We start from the raw sequence: 19,237 nt of genomic DNA, 5'->3' as shown, positions 1-19,237 counted from the left end.
ACTCTGGTTAACTTTTTACCATTACTTATTTATTTACTTTATTATTTTTTCAGACACAGAGAGAGAGCAGGGAAGAAGGGGAGAGAGAGAGAGAGAGAGAGAGAGAGAGAGAGAGAGAGAGAGAGAGAATCCCAAGCAGGCTCCACACTTAGTGCAGAGCCCAATGAGATGCTCAATCCCACAACCCTGGGATCATGACCTGGGCTGAAATCAAGAGTTGGATACTTAACTGACTTAGTGACCCAGGTACCCATTTCTTTTTAATCATCTTTAAAAAAATTATATGATAAAATAAAGACTTTTTAGGATTCAGGGTCATAATGCTTTCTCTTTGAATAGGGTGAGCAAATTTATATTCATCCCACAGAAAGGCAGGAGACAGAAACTTCACAATAAGTAGGCAAAAGGAATTACAGAGTAATAAAGGAAGTTAATAGAAACTAGTGTCTTTAATTTATAATCCCACCTCCATGTAAAAAGAATGAAATCAATCAAAAGCAAAGGTAGATGGCTACCTTTTGAAAGTGAGTTCCCAGGAATAAATGGTAAGAAGAAAGTTAATGGGCATGATGCACTGACTCAAAAATTTATTAGAATTTTTTTTCTCTGCTATGTACTCTTCTTCAATCATTTGATCATCTAATGGTTTGTTGTTAACATTCATTCTTATAGTCTGTACAGTTTATTAGATTAGGGCAGAACCTTAAAGCCCACTGTGAATTTGCAGTTTATAATAACACTAATAGTTTTAATAATAATAGTTTTAATAATAATATAATAACTAACATATCTCAGCATTTACATTATCTCCTTGGAACAACTATATGAGGTGTCACTATCCCTCTAAGATATGAGGAAACTGAGGCTTTGAGAGATTAAATAACTTGGCTGAAACCACACACTAAAAAAGGCTGTGCCCTTAACCACAAAGCTACCCCTGCATGTTGATGAATTGCTACGAGTGTGAATTTCAGTGTAGATTCTTCATCTGCATCATCCATTATAAACCCTTATTTATCTTCTTGATAAGTGAGCTTCCTCCTGTTTTGGGGGTCTCCTATTGCCCAATAGTTCCTGAATAGAAACCATGTCTTAGACACAGACACTTGTTCTGATTGACTCCACGACTGAACCAAATGTGGTCAATGGTGAACAAGGTCATTGACCAGCAGCAGCAGCTCCCTTTGTCCCACAGCTACCACTCCAAGTATTTACCAAGCAGCCTGTTATAAACCATTCACTACAGAGAACAGCATCCATAATGGCAAGTCTTTTGAAATCCACTTGAATTCAGGACTATAATCACTAGCAATTCAGGGTATTCCAGAAGACGCTACTACCTTTGCAAATTACCATAATCAACATCAGTGAAGAACATCATGGCCAACACAATGGGCCTTTTCATTTCCCTGCTTCAGATCTGGATCCTCTTCCCCTAGACCTCTCTATGCCCAGGTGAATAGATTCACGCTATTCCTAGTGTAAACAGAGTGAGGACCCACTCTCACATCTTACTCAGGACAAGCCTAAGTATCCAAGAATAGCAAAGCTAGAATCCTAAGGACACTGTAGGTCGTGCCATGAAACTATATAGAAGAAAAATATGGCCTAAAGAAGTAAAATGATTTGCCCAAGTTCATAAGCTAATGAGCAGAAAAACAGAGACTTTACTGCAAGTCCAGTGCATTTTCCACTTAAAAGACTTTTACTTTTATTTTTCTTAATCTTTTTTTAAGTTTATATATTTATTTTGAGAGAGAGAGCACGTGCATGGATGCACATGGGGGAGGGGCAGAGAGAGAGGCAGAGAGAGGGGGAGGAGAAAGAATTCCAAACAGGATCCGCATTGTCAGCATGGACCCGGACCAGACCTGGGCTCAAATTCACGAAACGGGAAGGTCATGACCTGAGCCGAAATCAAGAGTCACACTTAACCAACTGAGCCATCCAGGCACTCCTCCACTTGAAGACTTTAAACAAAAAGCCTACTATGTGTCAAATACAGTACTATGTATTGTACATACAGTATTTCATATAATCCTCACAACCTTCACAAAAAAAAAAAAAAATAGTGTTACTCTTCTTATAAGTAAGAAAGATTAAGTAATTTAGTTAAATTCACATGGCTAGAAAGTAGCAGCTGTAGGGCTCAGCTATCAACACCTTACTTTTAATATAATGGTCAAATTCCTTTTAAAAAACAAAACAAACAAAAAAAACCCCACAACTAACCCAGAAAGGATTATACCACTAGACAGTGGCGAATTTTCATCTTCTCAATAGATTACAGAAGAAAAGGTATAAAATGAAGGCCTGGGGAATTAAAAAAAAAAACTAAAGTAAAGGTGTTGAAGGATGCCTGGGTGGCTCAGTTGGTTAAGCGGCTGACTTTGGCCCAGGGGTGATCTAACGGCTCCTGAATTCAAGCCTTGCTTTGGGCTCTCTGCTGTCAGTGCAGAGCACCTCCCCCCCCCCCCCCCCCCCGCCCCAAGCCCAGATCCTCTGTCCCCCTCTCTCTGCCCCTACTCTCCTCTCAAAATAAACATTTTTTTTAAATGTAAAGTAAAAGTGTTGCATGAATATACTGGTATTTCTTTTTATTTTTTTCCCAAAAGGATTTAAGATGATTTATCAAACAAACAAAAACAACACAAAACACATGTGATAATAAGATAAACTAAATTTAAAATTGACGAATAAAATGAGTCTAAGGGAAACTACAATGAAATTAAAAGACAAAATTATTGCAAGGAAGTCTTACGTACTTGCCAGCAGTATCTATAAATTTGAACTGGAGCTTTCAGACAGGCCACATGAAGAGGGAAATATGATTCACTGCATGGATCGGAATGTCCCTAACACAAAGAATATGCCATTTGCTCGGCAGGACGCAATTATTCCTGGTTCTGAGACCATAGAGAAATTTGTCCCTGTGGCCCTCCTCGAGAAGGCATAGCACAGAACAAGGAAGCGTCACCTCGACAGTATGCTGCCAGCCTGCAGAGCAATGCGCTGCATACGGTTATTTAATGCACCATTTGTTAGTGCCAGGTCGCAGCATTTAGTCATGGCAGTTCTTTGGGGATAGCATGCCGAATGTGAGGGTGTGAAAGTCCTGCATAAATTCAACACTAATGCTAATTCCCATAACATCTTTGCTAGGACACCCAACCCGTGTCCACTGGAGGTATTTAGTCCCCTTCCGCTCGCTCGCTCCATCTGAACACAAGGCACATCTCCTAACCTCTTCTGACGAAGAACAGATCGAAGCTGGTAGTCTCTGCATGAGACTCAGTCTCAAGTTGGCCTGAGGAGAATGAGTGAAGTGGGCAGAGCAAAGCCAGGCCTAGAGAGCCAGTTCGACAGTGGTGTGCTCACAGGTTGTGTCAGTTCATTGGTCAGATACAGACAGGCCCACCATTCCTGGGCTTTGCAGAGAGCTCCAGTTGCCACTGGCAAACTCCTGTTAGGAGCCGTTACTCCCACTCCTTTATTCACTCAGTCATTGAGTTGACCAGTGTCTATTAGTAATTATTATGGTGACGTGCCCAGGAAGCATAGCTGGACAAGACGTACGGTGCCCCTTCCTAACAAAGCTTGTCGGTTACCCTCTACCTGAAGATGCTCTTAATTTACACAACTCAAGAAAAAAGCATTGAGCTGGGGAACGAATAACTAAAACTCTACATCCTACCTCTTTTTCCGAAAGGCTGTGGAAGGATTCACCTGGGAATCTGGAGAGCAGCCCTTCCTTGGGATTAACTAAAGACTGTGGCCTTGCGATTCATTTCAGTAGTCCATGACTTTGGTTGTCTCATCTATCAAGAATGAAACTAATATGCAACAAATACATCATAATATGCTGTGAAAGATTAAAAAGAGTAAGTTATGAAAGCTAAAAACACTATGGAAGTATTACCTCTAAAATGTGCCCATCTTGGGGGTGCCTGGGCGGCTCAGTCAGTTAAGCATTCGACTCTTAATTTCAGCTCAGGTTCTGATGTCACAGTTTGTGAGTTTGAGCCCTGTGGCTGCCTGTGTGGGATTTTCTTTCTTTCCCTCTCTCTTTCTGCCCCTCCCCCCCACACTCTCTCAAAATAAATAAATCAACTTTAAAAAATAAAAATAATATGTATGCATGTTGATAAAATGGACCTTTAAATTACAAATTTAAATTACCTTTAAATTAGTGTCTAAACACTAGACAACTGTATCAATAACATTTTATGGCTTGCACTGAAGGACTCACCAAATTACAAATACAGCCCTTCTAGAATGTTAAAAACATAGTTAGGACTGGCCTGAAATGGAAGCACCCATGTACTCTTATCTGTTGATGTGCAAACAGTATGGTTATGTAAGGAGTAAAAAATCAAAATAATAGTCATTTTACATTGTCAAAGTTCAGAGCATACTAAGAAATAACTCTGCCCCAGAGAGAGTTCTACATTCATTTACAACCCCTCTAACTGAAACTAGAATTGTCATCTTCTTTCCCTAACTTGCAAGTTATACCAAAGGCATGTAGTCAACTGGAAAACAAAGAGCACATCTCCTGACTGTACAGATTAAACCAATTTTAAGCATTTTAACATAAAAGCATATATCACAAGATGCACTGCACAGTATTATTCATACAAGGTCAAATTCTTACCTTTTCCTCATTCAGGTTGGCTACCACATATTGGGTACTTAAGGATTGGATCCATTGCTTTCCAAGTTGCCTGTCTGCTTACCAGAAAATATTTCACTGAAAGTAAAGGGATCCCTTTCTTGAATGGTGGCAAGTGTGGAGAGTGCACCACGAAGGCCTTGGGCACACTGTGAGAGTGCCTTGCGCTGCCTGCCCACCTCCAAATGCTGCACTCTGCCCCTCTATTGCATGTGAACCTTTCTACCTAATCCTATTATCACCAAGTTCTGCTTCTGCTTTTGTCTCTTAGCTAAAGAAGATGAGTAAGTCTTCAGAGGAAGTGGTCTACTGTGGACAGGTGTTTGAGAAACCTCCCTGGAAGGTGAAGAACTGCAGCATCTAGCTGTGCTAGGACTCCTGCAGCAGCACCTACAACATGTACTGGAAGTCCTGGAACCTCCCCACTGCAGGTGTTGTCACCCAGTGCTACTGAGACATGGGCACCCAGCACAAGTGCCTGGGCACATTCAATCCAAGATCATGAAGGTGTAGGAGATTGTAGCCAGCAAGTGCCGCTGAGTGGCAGTCAAGCAGTTGCATGACTTCACGATCAAATTCCCACTGCCTCACCAGGTCCTACATCAGCAGCACAAGCCATGCTTAACCACCAAGAGGCCCAAAACTTTCTTGCAGATGCAGAGCCTCCCTGTCCCCAAGTTTGCCCAAATAAACTCCTTGGAAAAATGAGGATGCTAAGAAAGAAAAAGGGAAGAAAAGAAGGAAAGAAAGAAAGAAAGAAAGAAAGGAAAGGGAAAGAAAGAAAGAAAGAAAGAAAGAAAGAAAGAAAGAAAGAAACGAAGGAAGAAAGAAAGAAAAGGACTCATAAAGAGAACTCAGGTTCAAGATGGCAACCTAGGAAGATCCTGAAGTCATCTTCTCCCATAGACATAACAAACCTACAGCTACATATTGAATAATTTTCTCTGAAGAAGTTCTGAAAACTCGATGAACAATGCCTCCACAACAAAAGATAAAAGAGCCACATCAAGATAGGTAGAAGAGGCAGAGATGTGCTCCTGCTAAAATCCCACCTCAGGCCCAGCAACCCACAATCAGCAGGGACCTCAACAACATGAAACTTTTCCTTGAGGACCAAGAGATTCATGTCTCCACATCAGGCATCCCAACTCTTGGGTCCTGCATCAGAAAGATGAGCCCCCCAAATCTAAAACCAATGGGGATTATGCCCAAGAGAACCATAGGAAACAGAGAACCTGCCCTTAAAGGACTCACACCTGCAAACTCTCTCACCCCAGGACCTAGCACAAGAGCAGCAGTTAGAAAAGCACCTATATCACATATGAAGGAGATCTACTTACCAATCTTAAAGCAAGTGCTGGAGAGCTAGAAAACCAATGGAACTGTCTCTGGGGATGGAAGTTCTGGCAGGCACCACTCTTGGATCTCATTCTACCTTGTTAATGTCAGCACTGGCAGGTGCCACTTTGGCAATCTCCCTCTAACCTGCTGGTATGCATGAGCACACCCTCCCCCCGCACACACCACAGCCATACCACAGGCAGCCAGCCAGCCAGGCACCCCACATACCCAATGCTACAGCCCTGGCCCAGCCATAACCATCAGCAGCCATGTGCAACTTACACAGGGAATGCAGCTTGAGCCCTGGCTCTGGTGGCCAGAGGGAATTGCATTTCTGGGCCCAGTGGCTCACCTTCTACACAAGGCCACTCCTTCAAGATTGGGAGAGGTAACTGTTCCACCTTATAGAAACAAGCACAGAGAATCAGTCAAAGTGAAGAGACAGAGGAATGCATTCCAAAAGACAGATCAAGACAAAGCCTCAGAAAAAGACCTTAGTGAAGTGAAGATAAGTAATCTACCTGATAAAGTTCAAGTAATGGTCATAAAGATGCTCGCCAAACTTGGGAGAAGAACAGATGAACACAGAACTTCAACAAGTAGATATAAAATATTAAAAAGTACCAAACAGAAGTCACAGAGCTGAAGAACATAATAATTGAACTAAAAAATATACTACAGGTTCAAAAGTAGACTGAATAAAGCAGAACTAATCAGCAAGCTGGAAGACAAAACATAATACTAAAGAAAGCCATCAAACCACAATGGAAAAGAGAAAGAGAAGAGAAAAGGAATGGAGAAGAACTACAAAAATGGCCCGAGCACAATTAACAAAACGGCAACAAGTTATACCTATCAATAATTACTTTAAATGTAAACAGATTAAATTCTCCAATCAAAAGACATGCACTGTGGCTAAATGGATAAAAAACAAGATGCCTCTCTATGTTGCCTACAAGGGACTCACTTCAGAAGTATACACACAGACTGAAAGTGAAGGGATGGAAAAAGATAGGCAAACAAATTGAAATTTTTAAAAAGTTGATGTAGCTACATTTATATCAAATGAAAAGGTTTTAAAAACAAAAACTAAAATAAAATATAAAGAAAGACATTGCATAATGATAAAGGAGTCAATCCAGCAAGAATGCTTAACATTTATAAATATACACATACCCAACATAGAGGCAATAAAATATATAAAGCAAAGATTAATGGACCTAAAGGGAGAAATTGACAGCAACACAATAAGAGTGGGGGAGTTTAACACCCCACTTATATCAATTGGATAGATCACCCAGACAGAAAATCAATAAGAAAACATCAGCCTTAAATGACACATTAGACTAGATGGACTTTATTAATAGACATACACAGAACATTCTATCTGAAAACAGAAGAATACAAATCTCTCTGAAGAGCAGATGGAACATTCTCCAGTATAGATCACATTAGGCCACAAAACAAATCTCAAGAAGAATGAAGTCATATCAAGTATATTTTCCAACCACAATGGTATAAAACTAGAAAAACTGGAAAAGCTACAAAAATGTGAAAACGAAACAGCATGCTACTGAACAACCAACAGGTCATCAAAGAAATCAAAGAGAAATCAAAAAATATCTAGAGACAAATGAAAGCAGAAATATGGCATACCAAAACCTAAGGATGTAACAAAGGAGGATATAAAAGGGAAGTTCATACCAGTACAAGCCTAAGTCAAGAAATAAGAAAAATCTCAAATAAACAATGTAACTTTACAACCAAAGGAACTATAAAAAGAACAAACAAAACTCACAGTTAGTAGAAGGAAAATAATAAAAATCAGAGCAGAAATAAATGAAATAGAGACTAAAAAAACAAATAGAAAAGGTCAACAAAACTAAGAGCTGTTTCTTTGAAAAGATAGACAAAATTAACAAACGTTTAGCTAGACTCACCAAGAAAATGAGAAGGCTCAATTAAATAAAATCAGAAATAAGACAAGTGAAACAACAAATGGTACCACAGACACACAAAGGATTATGAGTCTATGATAAACAATTCTATGCCCACAAACTGGACAACCTAGAAGACATGAGTAAATACCTGGAAATATACAATCTTCCAAGACTGACTCATGAAAAAATAGATTCTGAATAGATCAAATAAAGAGATTGAATGAGTAATCAGAAACCTCCCAACATACAAAAGTCCAGGATCAGATGGCTTTCTGGTGAATTCTACCAAACACTCAAGAAGATTTAATACTTATCTTTTTCAAACTTCTCCACAAAATTGAAGAGGAGGGAATGCCTTCCAAACACTTTCTCTGAAGCCAGCATTATACTGACACCAAAACCAGACAAAGACATCATACAAAAAAAGAAAATTATAGGCCAAGATCCTTGTACTGGGATATTAAAAATATATACAAAAATCTTCAACAAAATGTTAGCAAATGGAATCCAAGAACACATTAAAAAGATCATACACCGTCCCAGTGGGGCCTCCAAAAAAAAAAAAAAAAAAAAAAAAAGATCATACACCATGGGGCGCCTGGATGCTCAGTTGGTTAAGCGTCCAACTTCATCTCAGGTCATGATCTCAAGATTCATGAGTGCAAGCTCCACATCAGGCTCTGTGCTGACAGCTCGGAGCCTGGAGCCTGCTTCAGATTCTGTGTCTCCCTCTCTCTCTGCCCCTCCCCTGCTCACGCTCTGTCTCTCTCAAAAATAAACATTAAAAAAAATTTTTTTAAAGATCATACACCATGATCAAAGTGGGATTTATTCTAATGATGCAAGGATGGTTCAACATCTGGAGATCAGAAATAAAATAGCAATGCCCAGTATCTTCACTTAAAAAAAAAAAAAAAAAAAAAAAGATTTTATTTGTAAGTAATCTTGATACCTAACATGGGGCTTGAACTCCCAACCCCTCAAGAGTCACACGCTCTACTGACTGAGCCAGCCAGGCATCCCATCCTCACTTTTACTCCACATAGTATTGGAAGTCCTACCACAGCAATTAGGCAGAGAGAAAGAAAGAAAGAAAGAAAGAAAGAAAGAAAGAAAGAAAGAAAGAAAGAAAGAAATTCATCCAAACTGGAAAGGAGAAGTATTTGTTACTTGTTGTGGATGACATGGTACTATATTTAGATAACCCTAAAGACTCCACTAAAAATGGTTAGAGCTAATAAATGAATTTGGTAAAGCTGCAGGATACAAAATTAATATACAAAAATCTGTTACACTTCCATACACTAATATTGAACTATAACCAACAGAAATCAAGAATACAATTCCATATACAACTGCATCAAAAGGAACAAAATACCTAGGAATAAATTTAACCAAGGAGGTGAAAGACCTGTACCCTGAGGTACAACTATAAGACATTGGTGAAAGAAATTGAAGAAGACATAAATAAGTGGAAGGATATTCCATGATCATGGATTGGAAGAATTAATATTGTAAAATTATCCATACTACCTGAAGCAATACAGATTCAATGCAATCTCTATCAAATTCTAATGGCATTATTCACAGAACTTAAACAAATAATTACAAAATTTATATGGAACCTCAAAAGACTCCGAAGAACCAAGACAATCTTGAGAAGAACAAATCCAGAAGTATCAGGCTTTGTGATTTCAAACTATAATATAAAGCCACAGTAATTGAAATAATATGTATTGGCATAAAAATAGACACATAGATCTCTGGAATATAATAGAGAGTCCAGAAATAAACTCATGCATATGCATGTATGGTCAATTAATTTATGACAAAGGGGTCAGGAATGTACAACGAATAAAGAATGGTCTCTTCAACAAATGGTGCTAAAAAAAAAAAATGGTATGCCACTACCTGTGCAAGAATGAAACTGGACCACTGCCTTGCACCATTTATGAAAATAAACACAAAATGGATTAAAGACGTTAATGTTAGACCTGAAAACATAAAATTCCTAGAAGAAAACATAGGCAGTAACCTCCTTGATATTGGTTGTGGTGATAGTTTTTTGACTCTGACTCCAAAGGCAAGGGAAACAAAAACAAAAATAAATGGGATCACATCAAACTAAAAAGCTTCTGCATAGCTCTTTCTGCCATCTTGGAGCCTGTAGAGGCCTGTGGGAAAAGTAGCCTCCATAGACTCCAAGATTCTCCTGATACTCTTTTTGACAGGACTCCTAAAATGACAAATATGTCTGGAAGGCTGTCGTCCAAGGCCATATTTGCTGGCTATAAGTGGGTTCTCTAGAACCAGAGGGAGAACACAGCCCTTCTCAAAACTGAAGGTGTTTATGCTTGAGATGAAACTGAATTCCACCTAGGCCAAGAAATGTGCTTATGTGTAGAAAGCAAAGAACAACACAGTGACTCCCGGTGGCAAACTGAACAAAACCAGAGTAATCTGCGGAAAAGTAACTCATGCTCACGGAAACAGTGGCATGATTTGCCAAATTCCAAAGCAACCTTCCTGCTAAAACCATTGGCCACAGAATCCATGTGATGCTGTACCCCTCAAGGATTTAAACTTACTGAAAAGTAAATAAAGGTATAGATTTGTTCTCTTGTAAAAAAAAAAAAAAAAGAAAAAAGAAAAGAAAAGAAAAGAAAGAAAAGAAAAGAAAAGAAAAGAAAAGAAAAGAAAAGAAAAGAAAAGAAAAAGAAAAAGAAAAACAAAGAAAAGGCTTCTGCATAGCTAAGGAAGCCACAAACAAAGTGGAAGGCAACCTACTAAACTGGAGAAGATATTTGCCAATCTGATAAGGGGTTGATATCCAGAATATGCAAAGAACTACAACTCAACAACAACAACAACAAATCTGATTAAAAAATGGGCAGATGATCTAACAGACATTTTTCTAGTGAAGATATACAGATGACTAAGAAGCACATAATTAGATGTTCAATATCACTAATCATCAGGGAAATGCAAATCAAAAGCCACAATGAGATATCATTTTATACCCATCAGAATGGCAAGTATCAAAAAGACAGAAATAACAAGTGTTGTTGAGGATGCAGAGAAAAGGGAATCCATGTGCACTATTGGTGGGAATGTAAGCTGGTATGGCCACCATGGAAAACAATATAGAGGTTCCTTAAAAAATTAAAAATAGAGTTACCATATGATTCACCAATTCCATTACTGGGTATCTATCTGAAGAAAACAAAGACACTAATTTGGAAAGATATATTCATCCTATGTTCACTGCAATATTATTTGCAATAGACAAGATATGGAAATCACCTAAAAGTCCATTGACGGATAAATGGATAAAGAAGAGTAAAAATTTACAATGGAATACTAATTAGCTGTAAATAGGAATGAAATCTCGCCACTTGCAACAACATAGTAGATCTTGAAGGCATTTAATAAGTGAAATAAGTCAAACAGAGAAAGACAAATACTCATTTACGTGGAATCTAACAAACAAAACAAAACCAAATCCAGACTCATTGGCCCAGAGAACAGAGTGGTGGTTGCCTGAGAGCAGGTAGATGGGGGAATGGGTAATGGGGATCAAGAGGTATAAACTTCTAGTTATAAAATAAGTAAGTCATGGGGAGGTAACGTACAGAAGCGGAATACATTCGGTGGCGTTAACTTGTATGGTGACAGATGTGACTAGACATTGCAGTGATCAGTTCACCGTGTATACAAAAGTTGAATCATTGTGTTGTATACATAAAACTAATATGATATTGCATGTCAATTACACTTCAATAAAAAAGAAAAGACTTTATAAAGAAATAATACTTTATAAAGAAAGCTAGGCATCTATGTAATGTTCTTGTAGTGCCTTTTAAAATACACCTAACCTCTTACTTTTTCCCACCTAGTCTCTCAGATTTGAGGCCCTTTAAATGCCCTGCAGACCCTATGCACCTGATCAATGATATCAAGCAGATTAAAATGTACCCATATCCCATATTAAATAGAATCATTTCGCTGTAAAATTTTTGAAAGGATTTTTACAATTTTGTTTTTGAAATTTTAGGCCTTGGGTAACATGCCTAACTTATAACCAGCTACGATTTCTAAGTGATCAGCAAGCACGTAGAGGAATGTTTGCGATTTAACTTAAAAACTGTTTTCAAATACAGTGACATTTTTATGATACTCTTTTTGAAAATGAATGAAGCTGACACAATATTGCATTTTGCTTAGTTATTAACCTGGCCTCCGTACTTCTAATATGCAACCAGTATTTTGTGATCAGGCCTTAAATATTTCCCCAGGTCTGTAAAACTTGGAAACTCTGGAGTGCCTTCAGTTTATTATGAATTAGGCCCACCCACAACAGCCCCCGATGTCATCTCCACCAGAGATCTAGCATAGGAGTCCTCGTGGACTGAACCACCAAACACCCAGCCCAAGGGTTGGTCACTGTGTGGTACTGTCTGGTCTTCTCTGCTGATAGTCTGGCACTGGCCAGCCAGTCTTCTAGCAAGCAGTCCACACCCAGATGGGATACCTTCTTTGAGCTTTCAGAACTCCTCGAGGTCTAGTGGCTACACTTAGCTCCTTATTTGAAGCTTTTCTTTTTTCACATCTTTCAAATAAAATCTTTTGTTGAGGTTCAGCTTGACATTAGAAGCTTGATATAATATATAACTGACCACATTCCCCCTCACCCACAAAAAAAAAAAAAAAAAGAAAATTACTCTGGAAAAAGCCTTTAGAAATAAATGGACAAAACATATACCCCCTAACATCTCATATTCAGTCTTGGGCTTCTTGAAGGCAACATTACAGCTAATAGCCCAGCCTCCCCACCTCTACTGAACTGTTCTGGGGCCAGAAGTCTCCCAGCCCACCACTCCCAACCAATAGCCCCACATCCTTTACACTGTGCTACTTTTTAAAATGTTTATTTATTTTAGAGAGAGAGAGAGAAAGAGGAAGAGTGTAAGCGGGGGAAGGGGCAGAGGGAGACATGACCAGGGGCTCGAACTCATGAACCAAACATTGAGATCATGACTTGAGCTGAAATCAGACACTTCACTGATGAGCCACCCAGACGCCCCCAGTATACTGTGCTACTCTAAAGGGAAAATCGGAAACTGTGTAGGTAAACATGGTGTATTGTTCAAATTTAAAATTCTGGGGAGATTTTTCAATATTTACAATTCTGATTTCTTTGTAGAGGTTCCTAAAATAATGACACTATTAAACCTTAAAATTAATACCTTACATTGGGCACAAATGCTCTGCCTTTTATGAGCATCTTCCCTAATCCATTCTTTCTCTTTATTCATTTAATATCGGTTGAGCCCCTCTTCTGTGCCAGATACCATGCTGAGCCCTGGTGAGTACGGCAGACGGAGTCCCTGGGAATAAAGAAGGCAGCAATTGCAACCCATCGTATCGTGGTGTCTTCTGTAAGTGCTTCGCATGGCTAATTTAAACCTGTTTTACTAAAATTCAACCCCATTTCTCCTTGTTCAGCCCATGGAGTAGGTAAACAACAGCCAATCACTATCCTTTCCAACATAGGTTTCCTGATACTTGAAACACTCAAATTTCTTTTTTCTTGCTCAAAATAAACATATTTTTCCACAAAGAAGATTAGATTTGATGTGTGCAACAAGCCAATGTAACTCCTTTGCCGTGTCATCACATTGTCATTGATATGAAAATATAGAATATAACTTTTCAGTCACATTGAAAGGATAAAGGAAAATAGAGTCCCAAGCGACCAACCAGTTTCTTAGGCATTAATCTACACACGAATCCTGATAATACCATTCTAAAAAAAACTGCACTAAAATGAAACAAAAATTTTGCCTCATTGCACAAGCTGAGAAAAAATAACTAATAGGTCTCTATCCCATATGACTCATATCTGCGTACGCTGCCCCCGAAGAAATCAAGACACACTGTCACTGAACAACATTATTATCCCTTAAGAAGGACTGTAAAATGTGTACATCACTCATTCGTTGACATTGAACTTGTGCCAAAACTATTAAGAGCACATATTAATACATATCCCAAATGTGTAGGAATGACTACAGAATAAAACACAAAATGAAATCGGTACTCACTATTAATTTGTCTTTTATAAATGATTAAGTAAAGCATACGAAGGAAATAAAAGGGCAATAAATACCCTTTTATCACAAACCGGGGGATTTCTCTTACTCTGGGCTTGCATACAACCCGTTTAGAAATATGCATAATTGCCTATGGTCAACATCATATCACTGCCAGATCACACATTAAACAGATAACCACTATTATTATAAAAGCGACTTCCTTGACCTCATATTTTGGTCTGGCTAGAAATTCCTGTATTTTCCCAGATCAGCTGTTACACAGTGCCAATCTCATGTCGTGCGTGTCACTTTGCCCCAGTATAAGTGACCGGCGCCTTATAGAGCTCACTCGAAGACACACTTATATGCATAGGAATAGCAGAAGTTCGAGAAATATGATCATAGTTCTTGCAGTGCTTTTTAAAATCTCGTCTATGTGTGTTTTTCTATTATAGCTAAGGTACAGTGTGTGTTATTTGGCAGCTGAATTTGACATGAAAATATAAAAGGTTTGGGCAACCACATATTTGGAAATAGAAATCTTTCCTGAAAACATGGCTTTGGTTTTTAAACACAGCTAAATTTCTGGAAACTTCAATTTGTTAAAGACAGCCAAGACTTCAATCATATTTAACATATTCCTGGGGTTTACATATAGTGTTTCAAAGTAATAAACAACATCTTGTTTGGAGTAGCATGAAGAAAATGAGGCAAGCACTTCTTTAGAGTAAAAGCTCCACTTTTAAAAATAGTTTGGAGACTCATTCTTATGTTGGTAAAATCACAAAACACTATTCAGCAAACAAAACATGATGAGCTCAATTCAAGTTGGTAAACATTTTTAGCTGGCTTCATTTGTAGTAAGAATTTTAATGTAACCATAACTTCAAGAATACATCCCTTATAATAGAAACTTGAGGGGCAAAACTTTTTTTTAATTATTAATGAGAACGACGGTGTCAAGTTGGCATTTGAAAATCGGAAGAGATGTGATGACAGCAGTGAATTCATTGTTTGAACAAGTTTAAAAATCACATTACAGTGCACTAAAATGCACCCACATTTACTCACGAGCAGGCTCACTGCAGTGACCAACAAGCCCCAGGTCTGATTCAATAGGAGAAAATAGACTCCTTCTTTAAGGTAGCATCTATATGGCCACCTTCCCTCCGGCACATAAAACTAACAGTAAAGTTGTAAATCTTTCACATGCTTTTGTCTCATTGGTCTAAACATAACAGTGATGTCTAAAAAATCTTAAATCACTTAGTAAGAATAACAAGCCCTTTTCAATAAGCAAAACATGAGGAATCAAAATAGTACCATTCAAGGAAAGGAAGGAGCTTTCTCTATACTCTTTATAACAAGTCAGGTCAGAATTCACTTAACCACACTTTTTCCCTAAACAGATTCAGTGAACATAAAATCTGTTGTAAGAACAATTATAGATTCACATCTAGATAATTGAGGGCAAACCAACTAATAAGCATTGGAACATCTTGCTCTGCGGTCAACATTCCCTAATTTTGCCTACATGGTATTCCGAACTTGTTTTTATAATCAATATTTTATTTCTGGGGGTTAGTAGGCAAAACATGGGAATTTGTCTGAAGGTTTAAAAGTTGGTTGAGATACTACCTCACACCCATCAGGATAGACGCGCTGCAAAACAGAAAGTAACAAGCGTTGGTGAGGACGTGGAGACATTGGAGCCCCCATGCCCTGTGGGTGGGGATATTAAATGGTGTGGCCACTACACGAAACAGTGTGTCAGTTCCTCAGAATGTTAAAAACAGATTTACCACAGAATCCAGCAATTCTACTTTGGGGTATATACCCAAAAGAACTGGAAGGAGAGTCTCGAAGAGATATTGGTACACCCATGATACAGCAGCATTATTTCATAATGGCCAAACGGTGGGCGCAACCCAAGGATCAGTTAATGAGAGTGTGTAAGCAAATGTACAATGGAATACTGTTCAACCTTAAAAAGGAATGAAATTTGACAGATGCTACAACATGGATGAACCTAGAGGACGTTCTGCTACGTGAAATAGGCCGCTTACAAGACGACAAATACTGTTATGCGAAGTGCCTTGATTAGTCAAATTCATAAAGACAGAAAGTAGAATGGTAGTTCCCAGGGCTGGGGGTGGGGGAGAATAGGAAGTTGTAGTTTAATGGGTACAGAGTTTCAGTTTTGCAAGAAGAAAAGAGATCCACAGATCACTTGCACAACAACATGAATATACTTAATGCTCCTGAACTGTATACTTAAAACTGGTTAAGATGGTAAATTTTACGTGATGTGTATTTTGTCACAAGTAAATGTTTTTAAACATTGAAATAAATTAGATAGATAGACAGACAGACAAAGTCTGTAGCCTGAAGATCAGGGCCAAGCCTGTTACAACATTTTATCATTGAATCTTGACAGCAACACAGGCCATGAGTGATATTATGTCCATGTTACAGGTGGGACAGCTAAGGCCCAAACCTCGAACCTCAGAAAAGAACACATTTCTAGCAAGTGGAGGGTTTGTGAGATAAATGAGTCCACACCTACACTGTGTTCAGTAGCACACTCTGCCTCTCAACGCTGACATTGATACCTTACTGCAAATCCCTGTCGTTTACTCTCAGGGTCCCAAACAGCAGGCATTGTCATTATTCAATCATCCACGTGTGAGTTGGTCTTCATCTTACATCCATTTATTCAGCACTAAATAGGCACTGGGATAGAAATAGAAAGACAGAATACCTGGCTTGCATGGTTTAGCATCCAGCAAATAAAAACAGATATGAAAGCAAAAGCCCTGCATGTAAGCAGCAATAAAGCAGATGTATAGCCTTTAGTTGGAGCCCACAGGAGGAAGGGAGAATGCCCTGATGAACGAAAGAACGAAGGCAAGTTCTGCCTTCTAGGCACTTTTATCTAAGACCAACTCCGAAGGGGCCGAAGACGTGCTCCTGTGACTTCTGCGGTGATGACTGCCTCTCTGTTAGCCTTTTCATCCTTGCCTCCCTCACTCGTTCAAGATGAAAATACCCCCGTTTTTTAGTAGAGGAGGGAAGCCCTAAAAAGTCTATGTTAAATGTCTCTTGGTAAAAGACGTTTCTGATCTAAAAGAGGAAAGGATTTGTAAAAATCTCCAACCATCCACTTAGAGAAAAAATACTATGAAATATTAAGTGTTTGGCCAAACTTCTCTTCCTACAGTCTAATGATGGACAAATATCAGGAGGAAAAAAAAGGAAAATCAATATTTTAAAGCTATTTGTCTCACTGATACACAGCTTAGACTCTGACTCTCAAAGCCCTTACCAAAAAAAAAAAAAAGAAAAAAAAGAAAAGATACTTTGCAGTCGTTTTCCAGAGGAATAAAGTTTTATATGTTCCCTATGCAAGCAAAAAGTGATAAGATACAGTAATTTTGGTAATAAACCTTAAGACTTTAAAATTTAAAAGGAAATGTCTATTGAGTCATGTCTAGATACGCCTAGCAGAACTTTGAAAGTACACGCACTAAAGAGTGTAAGGTTGTTGTGCAACCTTAGAGGGACGGGGAAGTCTTTTGTTTCCAATTTTATATGATTTTTATGAATGTATGATATACTTTTTGGCATTTTTCAAATAAAAAAGGAAAAGCAGACAAGATTAATAAATGCTTTCATATACGCATATTACAGGATTAAAGAAGGAAGTCCATCGTCAATGACTATGTTGATTTACATAACAGACACCTTTATCCTTCATTAACAGGAAGTACTATAGCACAGTGGTTAGAAGCGGGGGTTTTTAAGTTAGACAGACTTTGGTTTGAATTTAAGCCTCATTCGTACTGGTTGTGAGCCGGAAAAACATGATTTACCCACTCAAAACTTATGTTCCCATCTATAAAATGGGGATAATAATACAAATCTCTCGGATTTATTGTTAAGATTTTAGACGTTAATATGTGTGGAACATACTGATCCCTCAGTTAAATATAATTATCAGAAGATTACAGGGAACAGAAGAGACCAGGTGATTCTACAATGTTAGCATTAAATTAGCTGAATATAGACATAAAGGAAGAGGAAAGACAAACTGATAATAGACTGTAAGGAAAGCTTGAATTTGATAATAAGGCAGCTTAATTACTCAGATATTGATTAGGATAATAATGAAGCTAAATTTGTATCCTGTTTCTAAAGATACGATGTACTTGTTTGCTCTTCTAGTTTCCTAAGTAGTCAACAATCTCAAGAGACTGTTCTTGAGACTTAACCATGCATGATTAAAAATAATAGATGATATTGAAAGCATCTGGTTCAGCAAATGCTCCCAGCACTGAAAAGTCAAGGTACTAATGCTGCTTTTTAAGATAATGCAAACTGCCAAAAGGAATGCTGATTGAATTTCTAAAAGGTAAACTGCTTAACACAGAGGAATGAGAAGTTATTTTTTAAAGAGTTAAAGGAGATTCATTTGAAATTTATCACAGTTAAGTACTAAACCAAGACAAGAAAAAAAAATGTGATACAAATAAAAGTGGTTAAGTAGAGATTTTAAAAGCAAGCTGTTTGGACAGTTAGTAGAAATCTTTATATGTTTACATAATAAAACCACATAAAATAAACAGAAATAACAAGGTTAGGTTAAAAGGAAAATGGCAGGCAATGAACTTGAAATCTACAAAATGTTTCAAATAATCCTAAACATCTTTATACAAATGTTAAACTGAGCCTCCTCATTAAAGAATATTTTTTTTTAAGTCAGGGTTCGATGAGGGTCAGGGATTTAACAATGGAGAGGCATAGATTTATCTTGCTGTCTCAGCAAATATTGTCATAAAACAATTTTGCTTCCCAACTTTGTAAAAAGAGCATTTGAGCAGTGTACACATACCAGAAGAAATTATTGTGGGCAGAAAAGTAAAGTTGGCACACTGGCCTTTTATTCCTCTCCTACTGTTACAGAGATTTAATCGTATCTGGGACACATATGCAAAGCCAGCCAAAGATATTAACAGGGTGGAAGCCATCTTTGCAGTGAAACATGGGAGCTCTTGCCTCTTTAAGAAATCTGTCCTGGGGTGCCTGGGTGGCTCAGTCGGTTGAGCAACCGACTTCGGCTCAGGTCGTGATCTCGAGGTTCATGAGTTCAAGCCCCACGTCGGGCTCTGGTGCTGACAGCTCAGAGCCTG

At 38.2% G+C, this 19,237-nt stretch overlaps 2 pseudogenes; both read left to right on the top strand.

Annotated features, from left to right (window-relative positions):
* Positions 1 to 4,660: 4,660 nt before the first annotated feature.
* LOC122225995 lies at positions 4,661 to 5,380 on the top strand (annotated as a pseudogene).
* A 4,823-nt stretch (positions 5,381 to 10,203) lies between these two features.
* LOC122226061 lies at positions 10,204 to 10,535 on the top strand (annotated as a pseudogene).
* The last annotated feature ends 8,702 nt before the right edge of the window (positions 10,536 to 19,237 follow it).

The sequence above is a fragment of the Panthera leo genome, chromosome C1, assembly GCF_018350215.1.
Source record: "Panthera leo isolate Ple1 chromosome C1, P.leo_Ple1_pat1.1, whole genome shotgun sequence".
NCBI classification, from domain to species: Eukaryota; Metazoa; Chordata; class Mammalia; order Carnivora; family Felidae; genus Panthera; species Panthera leo.
This window is presented reverse-complemented; position numbering and strand designations above follow the sequence as displayed.